General features: G+C 36.6%; 1 long non-coding RNA gene across 1 annotated transcript in view; it reads right to left on the reverse strand.

Moving 5' to 3' along the window:
* LOC145686831 (uncharacterized) overlaps positions 1-22,571 on the reverse strand; it is a 190,024-nt gene that overhangs the window by 18,207 nt on the left and 149,246 nt on the right. Inside the window, exon 3 of the long non-coding RNA XR_014131654.1 lies at positions 14,061-14,154. This is a non-coding gene — a long non-coding RNA (uncharacterized LOC145686831). The remainder of the gene's footprint in view (positions 1-14,060; positions 14,155-22,571) is intronic.

A 22,571-nucleotide genomic window follows, 5' to 3' on the forward strand; every position in this document is an offset into this window, starting at 1 on the left:
ACGTGTTCGATGTACGCCCAAGTATTTTCTTTTTTTTATGAAATGAAATCTTTGACTTGAGTTGATTTTGAGTGTAACGTTCCGTTCAGCAGCGAGGTCATATGAGACGTGGACCTACTAACTAACATGGAATTCGAACTACATGAGCTCCCGCCGGGAATCGAACCGGGGTCTCCCACGCTAAATAAGGCTCGTACGCTAACTGCTTAGCCACGGAAGAGGTCTATGAAATCTTTGAGTTAAACGTCCTACGTTTATGCATGTCCTTTAGGCTAAGGGAGACAATGATTAAAGCAAGTGAATTATGCTGGTGGAATGAGAAAGTGGGAGGAAAAGGAAGTACTCCTACAAAACCCACGGGCACGATTTTCTCGGGGTACTCCCCTTCCACTTTCTCATTCCACCAATTCTTCCATTATCATTAAATTCCCTTAATCATCGTCTCTTTTAGCCGAAAGTGAATAATCGTGGGACGTTAAATATTTAATTCCATTTTTCCATTAACACGTCTTGCCCAGGAATCTTAGATTAATGCACCAAATAGAGGTGATGGCGTACTCAAGGGTTTTGGATTTTGATTTGACTTCATTTGATTTTGAGTTTTAGCATCCTTTTCAGCAGCAAGGCTATATGAGACGTGTATCTAGAGCTTAACGTGGAATCCAAACCACATGAACTCCTACCAGGATTTGAACTCGTGTTTCTCACCCCAAAGGCGCGTGCACTAACTGCTTAGCCACAAGGAGCCCCCTTGAACAATATACTACGGAAAAATAATCATTTACTATATGAATATAAGATACTGTATTAATAGCCTGTAAGTTAATATAAATACAAACATTATACTTGTCCTGATAGGGTATGAAATTGAGTGCATAAAAGTATGTGTATGCCGCTGAACAGGAGTCTTATAGGGAGTTCTTGAAAGTTGGTAGCTCTTCTGCAACTAGCAGCCAAGTTTCAGTCAGAACAGGGACTAATTAAGATATTATATCTCAAGAATAAAAGAATAGACCCTTTCCAACAAAATCCATTGTAGATTAGAAAGACTAAGCTCCCGTGCCCGAGCTCCCTAATTGAACGTAAGTCCATGTGAACATGGATCATTTAAGTTCATAGCGAGCCAACACCCAAATCCGAGTAAGCTCGGGCCCCAGTCAGGTTAGTGAGCGCAAGCCTTACTGTGGATCAGGAACCCGAGATCGAGCAAATAGGAGCCTGAGTTAGCATGGGTCTTATTGAGATTAATGAGTGGAGGCCTGAGTTAGCACGAGCCTAATTGAGAATAATGATCTGGAGCCTGAGTTAGCATGGGCCTAATTGAGGTTAATGATCGGGAGCCTGAGTTAGCATGGGCCTAATTGAGAGTAACGATCTGGAGCCTGAGTTAGCATGGGCCTAATTGAGGTTAATGATCGGGAGCCTGAGTTAGCATGGGCCTAATTGAGAGTAACGATCTGGAGCCTGAGTTAGCATGGGCCTAATTGAGGTTAATGATCGGGAGCCTGAGTTAGCATGGGCCTAATTGAGATCAATGAGTGGGATCCTGAGTTAGCAAGGGCCTAATTGAGATTAATGAGTGGGGGCCTGAGTTAGCATGGGCCTAATTGAGATTAATGAGTGGTGGCCTGAGTCAGCATGGGCTTAATTGAGAGCAATGAGTGGGAGTCTGAGTTAGCATAGGCTTAACTGAGATTAATGAGTGGGAGCCTGAGTTAGCATAAGATTAATTGAGATTAATGAGTGGGATCTGAGCTGTTATGGGCCTAATTGAGATTAATGATCGGGAGCCTGAATTAGCAAGGGCCTAATTGCGATTAATGAGCTGGGGCCTGAGTTAGCATGGGCCTAATTGAGATTAATGAGCGGAAGCCCCCAGTGAGCCTGAGCTTGTGAAAGTCCGAATGAGCTCAGTTGCAGAATGATTATCTTTGCTGTAGATTAGTTAAATGTACGTATTTGACTTTCACGCAAGTTACTAAACAAGTGTTCTATACTTTGTTGAGACAGAATCTGGTTAGATACTGTAAGGTTGAACCTTAAACGGTAAATTCACGCCTTCTATAGCCTCGGTACAAAATTGACGAGTTAAGCTTTAAAGTCATTAAACATATAAGCGAAAATAAGAAAAATGCGTAACTTACGGAAATAGAGACAAGTCAATAAGAGCCATAAATATATTTTCTTGTGATTTGTTTTTTTTTTTTTTTTTTTTTTTTTTAAATTTATTTAAGCATTAATGTGACTGCTGCATCTAATGGTATCGCCCTATATACATTTCGAAAGTACAACAAGTTCGCATGATCCTTCAAGATATTTTAAATCTTGTTCTTTGTGTCACCCTGCGCAGTTCCAATCCAACTGAACTAACCGTATCCACCTGAAAACATGTTGTGAAATCACTCACACAGCAGGGGACGCTAGTATTTTCCCACCTCGTGCTTTGTTCTGGATCGTGTACAATCTTTTCTTCAAAGAAGGAGGGGTCTTCACCGAAGATTTCTGATCGTTGTCAAGAAAGAAAAAGAGGAAAGAATTTTTCCCTCTCAGACGATGGTCAAAGAAGGAGAAATGACAATGGAAAATTTACAGAACAGGGGTAGATATTCTTCTACCTTGTCGACAGGAACATGGAAGGAAATTTTTACACGTCCTTCGAGTTTGACTAAGGAATGTTCGGTTCCTGAAATATTTTAAGACAAGACCATCAGAAATAATAAAAAATCGCTAGCTGAGTTAAAAGATCAAAAATTTTCTTACTGTTCTGGGACTCGTACTAATATAACTAATACCAGATTACAGGTTCCTCACGAAGGTCGAGTCAACCTCAGTCCTCCAGAATCGATTGATATAGGTCTGTGTGGATGCTTATATCCGCATTAATATTGCTTTTTTACGGATATATTTTTAGTGCCAATACTGAGACAGATAGAATTGCAGATATTCATGAAAAAACAAGAATTTCGTAACCATCCTTCTAAACACTATTAGCTATTGTAATCTTGTATTAAAATGTGATAATCCGTTTGTGAGAAAAAACGCACAAGAAAAAAAATGTACTTTTGGATTTGCTAATAGTGACTTTATGTGAGTTTGTTTCAAGTGGTCTATTCTTTGTCCTCATTGACCCTTTATCAGCATTATGCCTTTATATTCTGAATACAGATGCTCATATCTTATGAACAATATTGATTTATTTATAAATTAAGTGAGAAGTACGTTATTATCTATCTGACAATGTTCTTGTCGGAAATCTGCGTTTGGGTGTAGCTTAAGAAAGTACCTACGTATATTTTCCATTAATTACCGTATTGAAACTATGTCAAAGTGCTGAGACGTTGTTGAGGGAGAATGAGGAGATATCATGTAGTGTGCTGATAAGGGCCAGAAGTATTGAGGCTGTGAGGTTATGAAAGTTGATAGTGAAGCTAAAAAACGTAGCAGTGGTCTATTTGTCCATAGGGTTGTCCAGGAACGGACTGACAGCCATAGGTCCTGTCGTGCTAGACTAAAATGAGGGTCCACTATTTGAATACACACTTTCTGTCTCCTCGACGGACAGACACACTCTTTTCGTCTCCCGGACAGACGAACATTATTTTTTGTCTCCCAGACGGACGGACACACACTTTTTGTGTCCCTAACGGACAGACGCACGATTTTTATTTGCCGAACGGACAGACACACTTTTTTGGTCTCCCGGACAGACGGACACACACTTTTTGACTCCCATACGGACATACACATTTTTGTCTCCCAGACGACAGGTGAAAACAAGGACAAATAGGTAACCATATAAAGAATTTTGGTTAACGAAAAGCCTTAAGTAGTTAATATTACTCAGTTATGGTGGCTTTTGAAGAAAATCACTTCGGTAAAAATTGAAATTTTGTATTTACAAGGAATTAAACAGAGGTTATCAATGTACTCACTCTTGATGTAGCTTCGTGATTTGTTTACCTTATAGAGAAAAAATTTATTTTATTATTATTATTTACTTATTTATTTAGCGACATGCCTTTCCTCAAAAGCATAAAAATCAAAAGATTAAAAAATAAAAATAGCACATATACAAAGGTATTCAACCCCTTTAAGGTGTATAAGTCAGTTCTTAACAAAAACTTCTCCATTTGACCAAAAATATTTTTTTAAAAAAGGCATATATTATTTTCACTTTCGTTCTAATATATTATAGAGAACAGTAGTTTTACCCCACATGGCTTCTTTTTCTTTAATTTTGTTTGCATATGAACTTATGGTATAGTGCTGTACTAACAGATGTGCAACTTAACGGTTTAATAAGCTGCCATCTGCAGACAAAATTGACCAATTGGTGACATTGGTTGACAGCTGGTATTCTAAGAATATTAAAGGAGAATTTGTATCGTTTTTCGGTAGTATGGTAGTGGTTTTGCAATATTCTTCTTATATAAACATTATTATTTATTAGTATTATTGGATTATGGCTCGTAGCTTCCATTTAATTGTCAAAGTTTAGCTCTGTGTTCAGAGCCGTAGCTATATGAAACGTAGACCTAGATTTTAACGTGGAATACATTGCCTTACAGTGGCAGATTTAGAAAGTAAAAACTAGGGGGGCAAGCCAGAACTCAGACTATGATAGGAATGTCCATGAGTTTACAGTTTTTCATGGATCCAACTTAATTCTCTACCGATGGATATTATGTTGAACGTTGAACGCTGGCATTGTGAAGTACTTGAAGTACTCACCAACTACCTCTATAAAACTTGTTGCGGAAATACTACAGCATACTGAAACATGGTAGGGCACATACTATTTCCTAAGTGAAGTCTTGACCCGACTACTATAAGTCTCATACTATTGGAGCTATGTGGCTTTCAATTTGATTTTTTTTTTTCACGTTTTCGGTAGCCTATAACTCCGAAAGGAAGCATTTGCGCACCCAGGTTGGTCTATACTTTTTGTCTTATATAGGTGTCAGGAATCACCTCCCAAACGTTGTCGGTGTTGCTTTGAAACACCCTGTATATGTAATAGCTTCAATTACTTTTGTCGCTCAAAAAACTGGGGGGGGGGGCTAGGTCCCCACAGTACTATGCTAGATCCACTACTGCTACCTTAATGTGTTTTATACTTTTCGACCAGGAATTAAAACAGGAACCGGAGACCACATGCTGCACCAAAGGTGTATTAATCTAATCTAACCATTATACTAGGCCATCAGAAAGGAATTCCATTTTACTACATTAAAATGTTCGTTTTAATACTTTCTTTCTTAAAATTTCTTAGCGAAAGTGAAGGGGGGGGGGGAGTACGGTAGTTCAATAGTACAAAGCTCACCTCTGATGCATGCAGTCTTGTTCATAAGACAAGATATGTTGAAAACGAGACAAGACAAAAACGTGACAACTCTCATCTCCTTATCGAGACGAGACGAGACGAAAAATTTCTCGAGTAGTGTGAGTAATATTAAATTATATATTTCAATAGTGTTAGATGACATATAACTATAAATTAATAAAGTGATTGTCTCAACATATAACGAACAGAATTTATCAACTTTTAAAGATATGCAAAGTCATTACACAATATACAGGGTGGCCAGGCCAGCAGCAAGCCCAAAAATGTGGGAGGGACCCGATAGAAGTTAGGGGGGCCCGACCCAACCATATTATAGTTCATTTGCAAGCCTACCATGAATTTTTTTGGGGGGGCGACCCATCCTAGCCCCCCGTGGATACGGGCCTGAGAGTGGTCCATAAGTAGGTATACAGTCCCGTACTGTATTTTATATCATTTCTTATTGTTATCATACAGGTAGACCTAGTTTATTATTTGTTCTTAACGTCTTTTTACTTATAACTTAGGCTTGGAACAGTCAAAGCAAATAAATGCATAAACTAGACTGTTATACTTAAACAATGCAGGGGTGTATACCGTCTTTTGGGCCACCCTACTGTTTAAAGCTACTTATATTACCCTTCGTGAAACACACATGACAGAATAATTCTGATGACTTCCAGGTAAAATTGAAAAAAATCAGGGCCTACTGTAAATGCAGTACATAAATTGGACGGTGTTATGCGACAATGGACCAAGCGCCAAAACATGGTTCTCAGGTATTAATATTGAAGGAAACATAAACATGTTACTGTTACGATCCAGTTCTTGGCGCTTGATCTCTTGTACATTATTTACATTGTCTTCTACACACTGATGTAAAAATCTCGAAAATCGAAAAATGGCACTTGATCAATTGATGCATAACACCGTCCAATTTACAAAATGAGATAAGAAAAAAAATTGGGATGAGGCGAGAAAAACTTTGCGAAATTGAGACGAGACGAGGCTTTTACAAAAAAATATTTCTAATCTCGTTGCGTCTCGTGGGTAACGGTAGATGCATGACGTCACAGATTCGATTAGTAGACATCACAAAATCGGTGAGTTTTCTTGGGATCTTCTCTCGGCGATCACACTGCATGGGAAATTAAAGAGGAAGAAAGGAAGCGACCTAGAACCATCATGTCAGGTACTATCCTGGCATTTGCCTTGTATGAATGAAGAAAACACCAGGAAAACCTCACTTAAGATGGCTGGCTGGCCTCAAAAAGCTGTTACACTCTTTCCAATCGAACCCGGAACTGTTCACACAAAAGGCTTCACTACGTTACGCGGGGTCATCGAAGATAACGAGAAAATATCATTTCTCGTACCGGAGATCGAAGCCGGATCGCCAAAACTGAAATGAAATCTTTGAGTTTTACGTCCCACGATTATGTCGGCTAGGCTAAAGAGACGGTGATGGTGAGAAATGAATGAAATGGTGGAATAAAGTAAGTGGGAGGAAACGGGAGAACCCAGAGGAAACCCACGCACACGGTGTTTGTCCACCACAAAGTTCACTTGGCGCGATTGGAGATCGAACCAGGGACCCCACGCATCAGAGGTGAACGTTCTACTACTGAGCCACCACGGTTCCCCAGACAGCCAAGTTGGTATGCAGACGCCTTACACTATTGAAGCTTTAGTTGCAGGTGAAGGATTGTCGTGAAGTTTAATAACGTTCCAGGTGGGGCTCGGACTGGAGGAGGTTGAGAAACATTGCTCTATGCTATATAGACAGAAATCATGCTTCTTCGTTAGGCATTTCTAACAGCTAAAGTGTAAGAACGTCTCACATTAAAAGATTGGCCACTTGTCTTTCTTAGCAGCTGTCACTATGATAAGATGTCTTTCTTCTCTCTCTCTCTCTGTTTTTCCCTCTTTCTCCCGCCCTTCACACACTTACACAAACACAGTCCAAGAGAAGAAGTGCGTAATTCAGTAGTAATGAATAAGATTCTAACAAGAGACAAACAGGATCTGAACCATTATGAAATATTTAGCCCATTTATAGCACGTCTTATCCTATGTTTTTCTCGTCTTTGCCGGCCTTAATTCAATGATATACAGTTACCATTTTCTTTTTCAAAGAAGAAGAAGAAAAGTTATTATAACACCCGCAAATCTAACCATTCTAACTCTGACGCGGCTAAAACTTATCCAGCTTGTATTTTTTTTCTCCTTCCTGTCTTAAGCTCATCTCCCAAGAGCACTTACAGATGACTTTTCTTCAGCCGACAGAATCAACGGAGGCGTGGGACGTTAAGAAGGAAGAAAAGCAACCAAGTCAAAACTGCAAACGAAGAATCATGACTTCCTTTGGGATGTCTTCTCTAGACGACTTAGCTGTCCCTTTCTTAGCTAACAACCCTTGGGAGTTTTCTTCCTGTGAGAAATTCCAACTGGTATCCTCTTGATATATAGATACGTGTGAAAGACACACTGTCATCGTAACGGGCAATGGTCACTTCCGAAAGCAATTTGGGGGCAATCAAAGTAGATTATAACCTAATTTGTTGCGCATCATCGGTTTTTTTCTTCGTCTGCATAGGTGGCAAACTACAATTCGCATTCACCCTCCTCGCCCCATACACACACACACACACACACACATATATACATCTATTTGCTATGGTTGGTGGTCATCGACCTCAAACCAAGAAAATGACCAGCTGGTCGGAGTCCTGCTACCGCCGAAAAAAAAATCTTTTCCTCCTGTGGCTCTAATGCCTTCAATGACAATAAAACTTATATATGTAGGGGAAGGTTGGCACATTTGTTCTTGGTGTAGCATACGGCTCTGTCTAGGTCAATGTTGCTAACCAGTGATGTATAAATTATCATTTAAATTAGGGCTATATTGAAAATAAAAAAGAGGCTAGCTCTACTCACTGGTCTAGTTGATAGTGCACACACCTTTGGTGCACGGAGTTCCAGGTTCGAGTCTCGGTGGGAGAGCATTGAATATAAGCGCATTACACATATTTGGATACCTCTTTAAATTGCATGTCCGTTTCTCATATAATATCGGTCCTGAAAAGTCTTTCTCTCAGATTAGCGACTCACGATTATGCCTGTTAGGCTATGTGAGACGATGATTAAAGCAAGTGAATGATGATGGATGAATTGGTGGAATGAGAAAGTGGGAGGAAACAGGAATACCCTGAGAAAACCCACAGACCCGATAATGTCCACCACAAACTTACTTGTGTGGGGATCGAACCAAGGGCCCCACGCACCAGAGGTAAGCTCTTTACCACTGAGCCATCATGCCGAAGAAATCTCTTCTCAAGTAAAATCATTAATTTATTATTCCAAATTCTACCGTTTACTTAAATTTTTTCTAGTATTACCTCATTCACAAACTTGAAACTCGTAGGAGAAGGAATAGATTTTGAGTTTCTAAGCTGTTGTAAAAGTGACCTTTGGGTAGATCAATTGATTTCATACTTTACTCCACTTGAAACGGAACTGAGTTACAATTTTAATAGAGGTTAGCTCTATATACTTTGTTTGATTTGACTTGATTTGAATTTAACGTCCTTTCAGCAGCGAGGCTATATAAGACGTGAACCTATAATTTAACGTGAGATCCGAACCACATGAGCTTCCTCCGGGAATTTAACCTGGGTCTCCTGTGCCAAAGGGACCTTACGTTAACCAGATAGCCACGAGAAAACTCTATGTGCTTTGAGTTTGGATCCCCCGTGAATTAAGAAAGTTTCGGAACCACTGGAGTAGGCAAACATGAAGATGGGATATTCCAAGAAGAAGTAGGATCACAGACAGATAGGAACAATCGATAATCAGGTAAAAAAAAATATTACTGTTTCTACGATAATGAATTTGCAAGAGGTGCTTTATGATGCAATTCGATTTATTATTGCACGTTAGCAACACTGGCTCCGATCGGTTAGGGGTTGACGTAGCACAGAAAGTCAAAATGCAATGGACGGTAAAATAGAACTTAGAACAGGTTGACGAGACGAGGGTGGAGATCGGGGTATACACAAAAGAAAAGTCAAAACCCCGAATGGGAAGGACACAGACCAAGCGGCCGACAGACACACTATTTGTAACTTGTTTGCGATGCAGGGTTCAAACTGTGACAGACTGCCTGGTTCTTTCTCTGTTCCCACACCCCTCTCTGCACCTCGAACGGACAGACGGAATGACTGGCGCTTTGACCCTTGTGCATTGTGCCTGCATTTTGCCTGCTCGTAAAGAAAAAAAAAAAACCCTTTGTAGCCACCCGTCCGCCAAGAAAATGGGTTTCGTTTCGCTATGCGGTAGGCCTCAACTTTTCCATACATTCTCCGCTCATTCGCTTAGCACACATATCTACCGCTCAAGCAACTCTCTAAAGATTTTTAACACTAAAGTACAAAACAAAAGAAAAACGACAATAATAACAATAAATAATAAAAAAAAGAAACAACAATACGAGCGAGAAGAATATAACACGGAAGATTGTACATTGTTTCGCGGTCCCTCTGTTCTGTACATGTGTGTGCCTACACCGTTCTTTGCGACACACCGTTTACCCTTCCTGTTTGTTTATTTTCGAACATGTGTGTGGCGCTCCAAAGTCCAAACATGTGAATACAAAAAAATCAATGTATTTTCTTGTCAATGAATGGCGAAGTGTTTTGTTTTTACAGCTAGGAAAAAAATCAAAGAATATGTGTTATAAACACGATTAATAGACGTTGGTGTTAAAACTGTAAGATCTTTTAAAAGTTAATAATTTACTTCTTTCATTTGTATGAAGTTCTTTAATTGTGAACAAAAATAAGAAAAAATGTGCCTATAGTGCTGCCAAAATGTCTTGATCCGTGGCAAAAATGCGAACTAAAGTTCACTCTCGACACATCCATGCGTTGACCCAATAAGAGATTAGCTGTTGCTAAACGAGACAGCTTTTGCGAAACGGAGTGGATTTCCTTCAGCTGATAGCAGAGCCTGGAACGGAAGCCTAGGTGTCAAGTCAATGTGGTATATCTTTAGTATAATCGAGAGGTGTAAGTAAAAGTGTTTGGAATTGCGATTTCAACTCGGAATACGGAATGTTCATCATCCCGAAAATTTTTCAGAATTCCATAAATCTAAGATTAACGTTTTTATTTCAAATCCGAAATAATTAAGATTTCCAATCCTGGAAGAGAAAGTTTCAACTGGAACTGTAAGATAGAACATCTAACTGTATTTTGGCCATAATGTTGGCGGTTAACATCAGTTATAATTAGCGGAAGGTTTGTTATTCTAGAAGTATGGAAAGCAGTCATTATAGTAAAGGCCGACAAAATTTGAAATATATCAGCTACAAGAATTTCCGTCCAAGGTAAATCAATTTCGTAGAATACTACTGTGTATAATAAGACTTTGAAGCAATAGTCGAAATTGAAGTGTGAAACGTTTTAAAGACATAAGAAAAAATAGGCGGTTTCAGCCTCTACTCGGGGTTACTTTGCAAAGGTCCAAAATAACTTTTACATAGGAAACTATTACTAGCGGCATCTCCTTCCTTCTAATTTTAGATAAATTTCCTTTTGGGGTAGATGCCAGAATGGACTTCTTGTTGGAAAACAAATTGCGAACAGTGGCGGATCTAGAAAATTAGTTTGAGGGGGCTTCACTTAGAAAAAAAAAAGTTTTCTTTTTGGAGTATGTTTATTAAAAGGGGTCCAGAAGACGTAAAAAAACAAAATTTACAGGAGAAACGAATGATGCAAGTACCTAGATGTAACATAACGTAACCAAATCTAACCTAAGCTAACCTGAACTAACCTAAACTAACCTAATATTAGTAGAAATATGCGAAATTCTATTTTTTTTTGGAAAATTATGCTGGACCCCTACACTAATATAACATAAACTAAACTAACCTAACGTAACATAACATAAATTAAGCTACCCTACCCTAAACTAACCGAATGTGAACATAAATTACCAAAATTGTAACATTTTTTAGAGAAAACAGCTGGACCCCATCTCCTTTTTTTTTTTTTTTTTTTTTTTTTTTTAGAAATCAGTAACTTTTGGGGAGACTTGAAGCTTATACGCTTCTATAACTAAATTATATTTTTTTATAGATATTCTGCATTTTTTTTAAGACTGAAAGCCCCAAACCTCTTAAATCTTCCATTGATTACGACTGGAATTAGTATATATTCTTGGACATAAAGAGCAACCAAGGCAAATCAGTTCACGGGGATTGTTTTCTGTTCCTGGGTTGGCTTTTTTGCAGGATATGTAGAGAAACGATCAGAATGCGGTTCCTGTGCCGATACCAGAAGTACATAATTATCTTTACAAATATCAGTAATTCGTACTAAGTACCGATATCAATACCACCATTCTAATACCAATATTTACAGACTGCATGCAGTTTTGTGTAGGAAGTGAAATGTATAGACAGTGAAGGGAAAACATAGCACAGAAACATTATGTTCGTATGTGGAACGTACTTTTTTGTATGTTGTGCACACTATCACCCCACCTAAGGAGTTACTTTGCACCGAAGTTTATATTTCAATAACTATGGTCATACTAAATGTTTACTATTGCACTTGTACGAACGTTTTCCTTATACTGTATATCTAGGTATTATTTGTTTAAAATACAGTGTTCTAAATCATTACGTTTATAAATTACGTACGATTTTCTTTAAAATTCCTTAATTTTGGTGCGAAGTAAACCCGTTCGTACGATATGTATTATTTTTCACGTTTTCTTTTATCTCAATCATATCTCATTGTTTCCTTTAGCTTAAAAGGGTAGGTTACAATGACTCAAACCTAGATAGTTTACATCAGATCCATAAAACTCCAACAAAAAAAATTGCACAGTCGGCGCATGAGCTTCAGTGGAAGTAAGATGTGAATTTTTTTTCACATAGATCCTACGTGTACTGTCTAGGATTAAAATGTAACGCGTTAGAGATACTTAAAATGCACTGCGTTAGTGTTATTTTAAAATATAACACGCTACATTTATTTAAAACTTAATGCGTTATATTTGTTTCAAGTCTAACACGTTACAGTTGCGTTATGGTTACTTAAAATGCAACGGAACATAACTGCTTAAAATACAATGCATTAGTTAATTAAAATATAATATTTTACAGCTAGAATATTTATAAAAGATGTTTAAAATATAACGCGTTACAATTAAATTAGTTGCTCAAAATGTCATGCGTTACAGTTAATTAAATGTTACACATTACAGTTACTTAAAATGTATTGCGTTATAACGACTTAAAATGTACCGTTACTTGTTTATCTTTCAGTTTAACGTCCCACGATTATGACCTTTAGGGTCAGGGAGACGGATCATTACGGCAACTGAATGATGATGCAAGAATTGGTAGAATGAAAACGTGGGAGGAAACGGGAGTATCCTGAGAATGCTCATGGACACTATGTTGTCCATCATAAACTTATCATACTTAATCGGGTATCGAACCAGAGACTCCTCGCACTAGACGTATGTGCTCTACTACCTTTTTTTCTTTTTCTTAACTTCCTGACTGCTTATGTTCTCTTTCTACCCTGTTCGGGATTACTAGATTCTATAGGGTTACGAACATCGAGTATAGTTAAAAATTCCAAAGGCGGGAATCGAACCCAGAATCGCATACACTAAAGACGCACGCGCTAGCCACTAGATCACTAGGGAGGGCCAACTACTGGGCCACCGTGCCCCTCTCAGTTACTTGTTTAAAATGTAAAGCGTTACTGTTACACGTTATTTACGTTACCTTACTTCCCAAAATTAAGTTAGATTTCAAATGCATTGAGAATATAGCTTTACGGATTAATATTTTAGTTTGTTGAGTTTAACGCCATTTCAACACCGAGGCTCTATGAGACATAGACCTATAGCTAAACACGGAAGCCATACAATAGGATCTCCTACTGACACACAATCATAGTCATACGTCTTGCAAATAAAATCAGAAAAATAAACACACTGCTGAACAAGACTGCACTTATTTAAGGATGATTTAAAGGGACAAGTTTTGCTGATAGATGTCACTACAGTCTTTGTATCTCTCTAGTGTATTTTTTTATCTTTCACGAAAATTCACGATTTTTCTTACAAATTTCAACCTACAGACTTCAAATTTTTAGAGAAGAAACTTCATAACCTATCGAAGACAACAATGCGTGCCGATTTTTTATTTAGAATTTTCTTCATTGTTGAAATAGTTTCATTGTTAAAGCTTTGAATATCCATTCCAACAATCAAGCTATTTCAACAATGAAGAAAATTGAAAATTAAAAAATCGGCACGGATTGTTGCCTTCGATAGGTTATGAAGTTTCTTCTCTGAAAATTTGAAGTCTGTAGGTTGAAATTTGAAAGAAAAATCGTGAATTTTCGTGAAAGATAATAATAATAATAAAAAAACACTAGAGAGATACGAAGACTGTAGTGACATCTATCGGCAAAACTTGTCCCTTTAAACTATCCTTAATATAAAAACACATTTACACGTGACGTTTCGATCTTCTAGCCAAGATCCTCATCAGACGTAGGCCTACACTCCTAACAAGTATCGAACCTCTCCTAACAAGTATCGAACCCAGGATTTCCGTGCCAAAGGCGCGTTCTTAACTTAACACGGAAACTTCTCTTCTCTAACAAGGAAACTTAATAAGGATTAAAGAGTAAATTACAATGCATCTTACCTCATTCTTCAAGCTGTTTTAATTCCTTTTCTATTCGTCTTTCATCTTGTCCATGTCATATCACGGCAAGAGGAAACTTCAGTGTAAACGGAAGCTGCAAAAAATAAAACAAAATTCTTAGAATCATTTATTCCTCTTCAATTTCTCAGAATTCTGTCTATCTGGCGTTATTTCTCGGAAAATCTATTTTATTCGTAAACTATCATGTATGAGATTTCAGAAAAAAAAAAAAAATATATATATATATATATATATATATTTTTGCAAATTTAGAGTAAATTTTTAAGTTGATCAGTAATATTATTTTCCTTTACAAATTGACCACTTGTACTATTGTGCTCTGCAAGTTGTCCACATATCTAAACTTGACCACTTATACTTTTTTTTTTTTTTTTTTTTTTTTTTACTTTGCATGTGGCTACCTCTCTTATTATTAAACTTGTACTATTAGACTCTGTGAGTTGGCCACTTGCTCAAAACAAATATTAGCAGTGAAATCGGTAAACCTAAGTTAATCGTATCAGAACCGCAATAAAGATTATTGATTATAAGTTGGTCACTAAGTTGACCGTATCAGAATCGCAATAAAGATTATTAATGATTAAATTGGCCACTAAGTTGATGATATCAGAATCGCGATAAAGATTATTTACTATAAGTTGGCCACTAAGTTGATGATATCAGAATCGCAATAAAGATTATTAACTATAAGTTGGCCACTAAGTTGACCGTATCAGAATCGCAATAAAGATTATTAACTATAAGTTGACCACTAAGTTAACCACATCAGAATCGCAATAAAGATTGTAATAATTAAGTTGGCCACTAAGTTGATGATATCAAAATCGCAAAAAAGATGATAAATTTAAATTGGGCACTAAGTTATGTTAGTAAGCGTAGAAACGTCATGAATACAGGCAGCTTTTTCTTTCTTAAAAAATTACTTACTTCATTCTATTGATTGATCAGAGTTTGTCTCCTTTCAGCATACAGGCTGTATGAGAAGAGATGTGCTGTTAAAATTGAGATTCAAGTGGTTACTAGTATTTTCTTCGAACAAAGTATCCAACCGCAGATCGAACTTGGCCAACTACACAGAAAGCATGCGTGTTAGATATGTGACCACAAAGGATTTCGGGGAAGCTTAAGCCCGGAAGCCCCCTCTGAATACACCACTGGGTATTCCATTTTTTCAGTTATCAGAATACTTCGGCGTCACGACAGAATCGTGAGCGGTGTGATATATTTAAGATTAGAGTATATTGTGTAATTGCGTGCGCTGATAAATACTCTTCATTGTGTTCGTACAATGACTTTATCAATGTATAGTTTTTATATTATTAATCATGAAACAACAAAACATTGTTTGAGATGTAAGATTTGGTTTAACTAGCGTTACCCACAAGACTCGAGAAATTTCTGTTCAAGTCTCGAAAACGAGACGAGAATTGTCTAATGTCTCAAATTTGAGAAAGTACTTCCTGTCTCCACCAGCAAATGATCTGGAAGGTTAAAACTGGGGGAAGGGTTCAGACAGAGCCCAGACTATGAAAGATATCTCATAAGTTTACTATAAACTTTCAAAATATATATGAATAATAGCTTGAATTATTATTTTCACTCAAACAACTGGGGGGTTGGATCCGCCACTGGACTCGACTCGTTTCGTAGGCTACATTAAATCTTCGTACACGATTGATAGAATTCTGATTGATCGAACTCTTGCCTCACCATGCGCATGCCTCACTATTAAGAACTCAGAGTCAAACAATCAAGCGCGAGCCCTTACTTACGGTATTCCGGGTTCGATTCCCGATTAAGGGAACTTGAAAGCACTGCAGTCGTTCGGATTCCACTTTAAACTTTAGGTCTACATGTCATATAGTCTTAGTGCTGAAGAGAGACGCTAAACTTCAACCAAGCAACGACCAGTCAATGTCTCACGATGAGCAGGTTGAGAAACTAAAATAATTTATCCATATAACATCATTATGCAGCTTATTAATAAAATAAATAAAAGTGATATTTCGTGGTAATTTTTTGTTGTTGCTGTTTTTAAGTACAGGGTGATCCAAAAGTAGATATACAGAACCATTAATTGCATTTTATATCATTTCTTATTGTTATCCATCAGGTAGAATTAGTTTCTTTATTGTTTGTTCTTAATGTGTTTTTACTTACATCTTGAGCTCGGAAGAGCCGAAGCAAATCAACTCATAAACTAGAATGTTAAACTTGATCAATGCAGGGGCTTATACCATCGTACATTTGGGCCACCCTGTACAATACGCATAAATGCATGAGTTTCTTACTGGATTGAGGTGTGTAGACCTGTTACACGGTGAAATTAACATAACAAGCAAGAAGATATTTAAATCTTGTGAGAAAACACAGATAGTGTGTAGAACGAAATGAAATTGTAAACGGTATAAACTCGTCTAGTACTTGGGTGTTTTTGTGTGTGTGTATGCAAATTTGTTACCAACTGAAATTAGTCAATGAAACGTTCTTGGGAATGACGACCAGAAAAAGGAACGAGTCAAAATAGAAAATCTGAATTATGTGGTACACGTAATCATTCGTAGCTCTTTTTTTTTTTTTTTTCGTTTAATATTCAGAATTATGCAAACGTGTGAGAGGAATAGACCTCGCCACGAGACGCCTGGCGTTACAACTGTGAACTATTCTTGGATCTCAGTGTGTAAAAGGATGAATTCTTCATGGACCTGCTTTGAATAAGAATAACCACTGTAGTTAAATAATTCATAGTACTCCATTGCGCGCTCTCTCTCTCTCTTTTCCACGCACACAGATGCAGGCTACCGTTTTTTTTTTTTTTCGTAACCGTATCATCTCCGGTGAAGCACGCGACGATGGGGTCTTCCTATTCTGATGCTGTTCCTCTCGGCAGCTCCGCGCTGTTTGTGAATCAGAAGAGAGAAGCAGGTGCATTTCGCCTCACTGACCTACTTCTACAGCATGGTTCCAAACACTTGTTAACAACGTGTAATGACGCTTGTATTATGCAAATACAATCTGATAAAAAATAAAAAGAAGTATTTACCATATATATACTATCTAATACGTACTCCGTAGCACTTCAGTCAATGTAAATCAAGATCCATGAAATTATTTTGTTGTACTATCATAATGAGAATGGGCATTTATGTTGTCTTCGGTGAACAGTGTGACAAGAGGATATAATTTTCTATGATGGAGATTACTGTATATCTGATTTCGTTGACATCTACAGCCAAAAACACAATACTATCCATTTTTCTGGTATAACGACCAGGGTCGGATTAGCACAGTAGGACACGTAGGCCAGTGGTTCTCAACCGATGTGTCGCGTGACATACTGATATGTCACCCAATCCCCTAAGGTGTGTTTTTAGAATTTAAAAATCATAAAGAATTTAATAATAATTAATTGGACTCGAGACAGACTTTACCAGTCAACACTTCCAGCGGTTGAAATAATGCTCAGTGCTATATAGAATCATTATAAACACTAATAAGTTTCAATATTATAATATAATATTATTATTATTATTATTATTATTATTATTATTATTATTATTATTATTATTATTATTATTATTATTATTTATAATAAAAATATCAGTAAAGTATGTCGCCAGTCAAAAAAGGTTGAGAACCACTGCCCTAGTCAAGTGTTTGTCAACCTTTATCTTATGGCGACGGCCTATTTGTACATACAATTTTGCACGACCTCCATTCATTTTTTTTTCATGTATCAAACACTCCAGTATAGGACCTCCTTTATTGCTACTCCAAGTGAAACCCGCTTTTAGGAATTCTTCACTAACTAGCCTCATTTTCGCATTATTACAACATTAATTACAGAGACATCTAGTGCTATCATTAAATCTTACTTGCGTAAAATTGTATAAAACACTTCTCAATTACTCTAGTTAATTTGCTGCATGAAATTAAAGAAATTTAGCACCCGCTCTACACCCAATTGTTCCTGGGGGGGCGGTGGCTCAGTGGTAGAGCGTTCACCTCCGGTGCCTGGGGTCCCTGGTTCAATCCCAGCTCGCGCCGTGTGGACAAACACCGCGCTCGTGGGTTTTCTCGGGGTTCTCCCGTTTCCTCCCACTTTCATCATTCCACCATTTCACTCATCTCTCATCATCACCGTCTCCTTTAGCCTAACCGGCATAAACGTGAGACGTTAAATTTAAGATTTCATTTCATTTCATTTTCCAATTGTTCCTCGACATATAAGTTGGAAAGCTCTGCCCTAGACTGTACTTTCGGAATCTTCTCGCTTCCCCGGCAAAAAATCTTGTGTTGTAAATTATAACGACTAAATTATTGTCGACATTCAGTCGTGACCAGAGGTGAATCCACGGGGGGCTGTCGGATCCGGATCCCCTCCAAAATACCAACTCGATATACTTTTGTACTCTTTCTCAATAAAACTATATTTGTTTTACATGGAAATAACTGATGTAGCGTAAAAATTTGATCTTACACTTCATCTGTACTCTTTCTCTCATGAAAGTAATCTAGTACTATCATTTTTTTTTCGGAAAATATAGGTGGAAGTATTTTACAGTTACTTATCGTCTTTTAGGATGCAGAGTAGGATTTAGATTTCTGGGCTTTCGGCATCTAAGATCATTTAGCCCTTCACGTTTTGAGGGATGACGTCCTTCGGCGAGCACGCTATCCGGTAAAATGGAAGAGAGAAAGGATTGAGGAAGGAAGGAAGCTGCCTGGGGCCTATAAGTTAGGTACCAGCCCGGCATTTGCCTGGTGTGAATGAGGAAAACCCAGGAAAACCTCATTCAGGGTGGCTGGCCTGAAAAAGCGTTGTATACTTTTTCGACCGAGTGACCCCCACCAGGGGCCCCTAGGCTGCAGAGTAATACCCGCTCAATACTACATAGACTTAGTGGCTTCTAGTATTGGACCCCTCCAAGCAAAAATTTCTGGGTACGCATCTGGTCATGACCACACAAAATATCATTGTTGAATATACTTTATACGTCAGTATCATTTAAAAAGCATTAGTTTAGTAACAGACTATTCTGTAGGATAGCATTAATTTTACAGACCTCAACACATACTGTATCTCTCATGGACATATTAACAATATTTCTGAGACGTTGTGTCGTCCACACAGATTGTATCTGTTACATGTTATAATTAGTGCCAAATTTGGGTCTATGGCTTAAGAGGACTCATCCCTGCGAAATTAAAATACCGCTAATTTTACAGTAATTATGTGATATCTTCAAATAGATAAAAGATAATCCAAATGTGGAAGAAGAGCGCCCTAGACAATATCATTTTACATGAGATACCGTTATCACAACTCACTTATCTGCTTTCGATTTCGAGCTATTTTGAAAATCGGCACTTATTTTCGCGTTTCTAAACATCTGAAAACGGAAAGCCACTAGGTGACTTGTGATAACGGTACCTCACGCAAAATAATATTGCCTAGGGCTTTCTTGTTCCACATTTCAATTATCTTTTATCTATTTGAATATATCACATAGTTACTGTAAAATTAGCGGTATTTTAATTTCGCCGGGATGAAGACTCTTAAGGAAAGTGAAAATGCGTTTCTTCTAGAACATGGCAGCACGCTTAGGATTCCATTGTATTTCTTGTAGAACGGCAATTACCACAATTCAATCGAATTCAACAGAAGGATCTTGAAACTAGTTAAAAACAAACTAAGTGAATAAGAGTCCATGTGTCTCTTTGAAATTTTGTTTCATTGTTGAAAGAATTTAATCATTGGAAGCATATTACTGATTGTTAAAGTTCTCTCAACAATGTATACTACTGTACAAAAATAATTAAAACTCCATGGGTTTTCCTTTTTTTAGTGGCTCAAATTGTTTTGGTGAAGTTTTAATACTTACATCTTGAATCTGACTGCATGAAGTATAAGTGTACGGGTGATCGTTTGATTCTTGATTCAATTTGCTTTTGGGTAAAGATTCTACATTCACTTTTTTTTAATCTGACTAAATGAAGTATAAAAGAAGTGTAGGAATAATCATTTTGTTCTTGACTCAATTTGCCTTTAGGTAAAGTTTCAACATTTACCTCTTAAATTTGACTGAATGAAGTATAAAAGAAGCGTACGGATAATCACTTGATTACTGATTGAATCTGTCTTTGAGTAAAATTTCAACATCATATCTTGAATTTGACTGAATGAAGTATAAAAGAGATGTACACTGACTGAATTTGTCTTTAGGTAAAATTTCAACATCATATCTTGAATTTGACTGAATGAAGTATAAAAGAAGCGTACGGATAATCACTTGATTACTGATTGACTTTGCCTTTGGATAAAATTTCAACATCATATCTTGAATTTGATTGAATGAAGTATAAAAGAAGCGTACGGATAATCCCTTGATTACTGATTGACTTTGCCTTTGGGTAAAATTTCAACATCATATCTTGAATTTGACTGAATGAAGTATAAAAGAGATGTACACTGACTGAATTTGTCTTTGGGTAAAATTTCAACATCATATCTTGAATTTGACTGAATGAAGTATAAAAGAAGCGTACGGATATTCACTTGATTACTGATTGACTTTGCCTTTGGATAAAATTTCAACATCATATCTTGAATTTGATTGAATGAAGTATAAAAGAAGCGTACGGATAATCACTTGATTACTGATTGACTTTGCCTTTGGATAAAATTTCAACATCATATCTTGAATTTGATTGAATGAAGTATAAAAGAAGCGTACGGATAATCACTTGATTACTGATTGACTTTGCCTTTGGATAAAATTTCAACATCATATCTTGAATTTGATTGAATGAAGTATAAAAGAAGCGTACGGATAATCACTTGATTACTGATTGACTTTGCCTTTGGATAAAATTTCAACATCATATCTAGAATTTGATTCAATGAAGTATAAAAGAAGCGTACGGATAATCACTTGATTACTGATTGACTTTGCCTTTGGATAAAATTTCAACATCATATCTTGAATTTGATTGAATGAAGTATAAAAGAAGCGTACGGATAATCACTTGATTACTGATTGAATTTGCCTTTGGGTAAAATTTGAACATCATATCTTAAATTTGATTGAATGAGGTGTGAAAGAAGTGTACGGATAATCACTTAATTACTGATTGACTTTGCCTTTGGATAAAATTTCAACATCATATCTTGAATTTGATTGAATGAAGTATAAAAGAAGCGTACGGATAATCACTTGATTACTGATTGACTTTGCCTTTGGATAAAATTTCAACATCATATCTAGAATTTGATTCAATGAAGTATAAAAGAAGCGTACGGATAATCACTTGATTACTGATTGACTTTGCCTTTGGATAAAATTTCAACATCATATCTTGAATTTGATTGAATGAAGTATAAAAGAAGCGTACGGATAATCCCTTGATTACTGATTGACTTTGCCTTTGGGTAAAATTTCAACATCATATCTTGAATTTGACTGAATGAAGTATAAAAGAGATGTACACTGACTGAATTTGTCTTTGGGTAAAATTTCAACATCATATCTTGAATTTGACTGAATGAAGTATAAAAGAAGCGTACAGATATTCACTTGATTACTGATTGACTTTGCCTTTGGATAAAATTTCAACATCATATCTTGAATTTGATTGAATGAAGTATAAAAGAAGCGTACGGATAATCACTTGATTACTGATTGACTTTGCCTTTGGATAAAATTTCAACATCATATCTTGAATTTGATTGAATGAAGTATAAAAGAAGCGTACGGATAATCACTTGATTACTGATTGACTTTGCCTTTGGATAAAATTTCAACATCATATCTTGAATTTGATTGAATGAAGTATAAAAGAAGCGTACGGATAATCACTTGATTACTGATTGACTTTGCCTTTGGATAAAATTTCAACATCATATCTAGAATTTGATTCAATGAAGTATAAAAGAAGCGTACGGATAATCACTTGATTACTGATTGACTTTGCCTTTGGATAAAATTTCAACATCATATCTTGAATTTGATTGAATGAAGTATAAAAGAAGCGTACGGATAATCACTTGATTACTGATTGAATTTGCCTTTGGGTAAAATTTGAACATCATATCTTAAATTTGATTGAATGAGGTGTGAAAGAAGTGTACGGATAATCACTTAATTACTGATTGAATTTGTCTTTGGGTAAAATTTCAACATCATATCTTGAATTTGACTGAATGAAGTATAAAAGAAGCGTACGGATAATCACTTGATTACTGATTGTATTTTTCTTTGGGTAAAATTTCAACATCATATCTTGAATTTGACTGAATGAAGTATAAAAGAAACGTACGGATAATAACTTGATTACTGATTGAATTTGTCTTTAAATAAAATTTCAACATCATATCTTGAATTTGACTGAATGAAGTATAAAAGAAGTGTACGGATAATCACTTGATTACTGATTGAATTTGCCTTTGGGTAAAATTTGAACATCATATCTTAAATTTGATTGAATGAG

Source organism: Thermobia domestica, chromosome 5 (genome assembly GCF_964235325.1).
Source record: "Thermobia domestica chromosome 5, izTheDome1.hap1.1, whole genome shotgun sequence".
NCBI lineage: Eukaryota > Metazoa > Arthropoda > Insecta > Zygentoma > Lepismatidae > Thermobia > Thermobia domestica.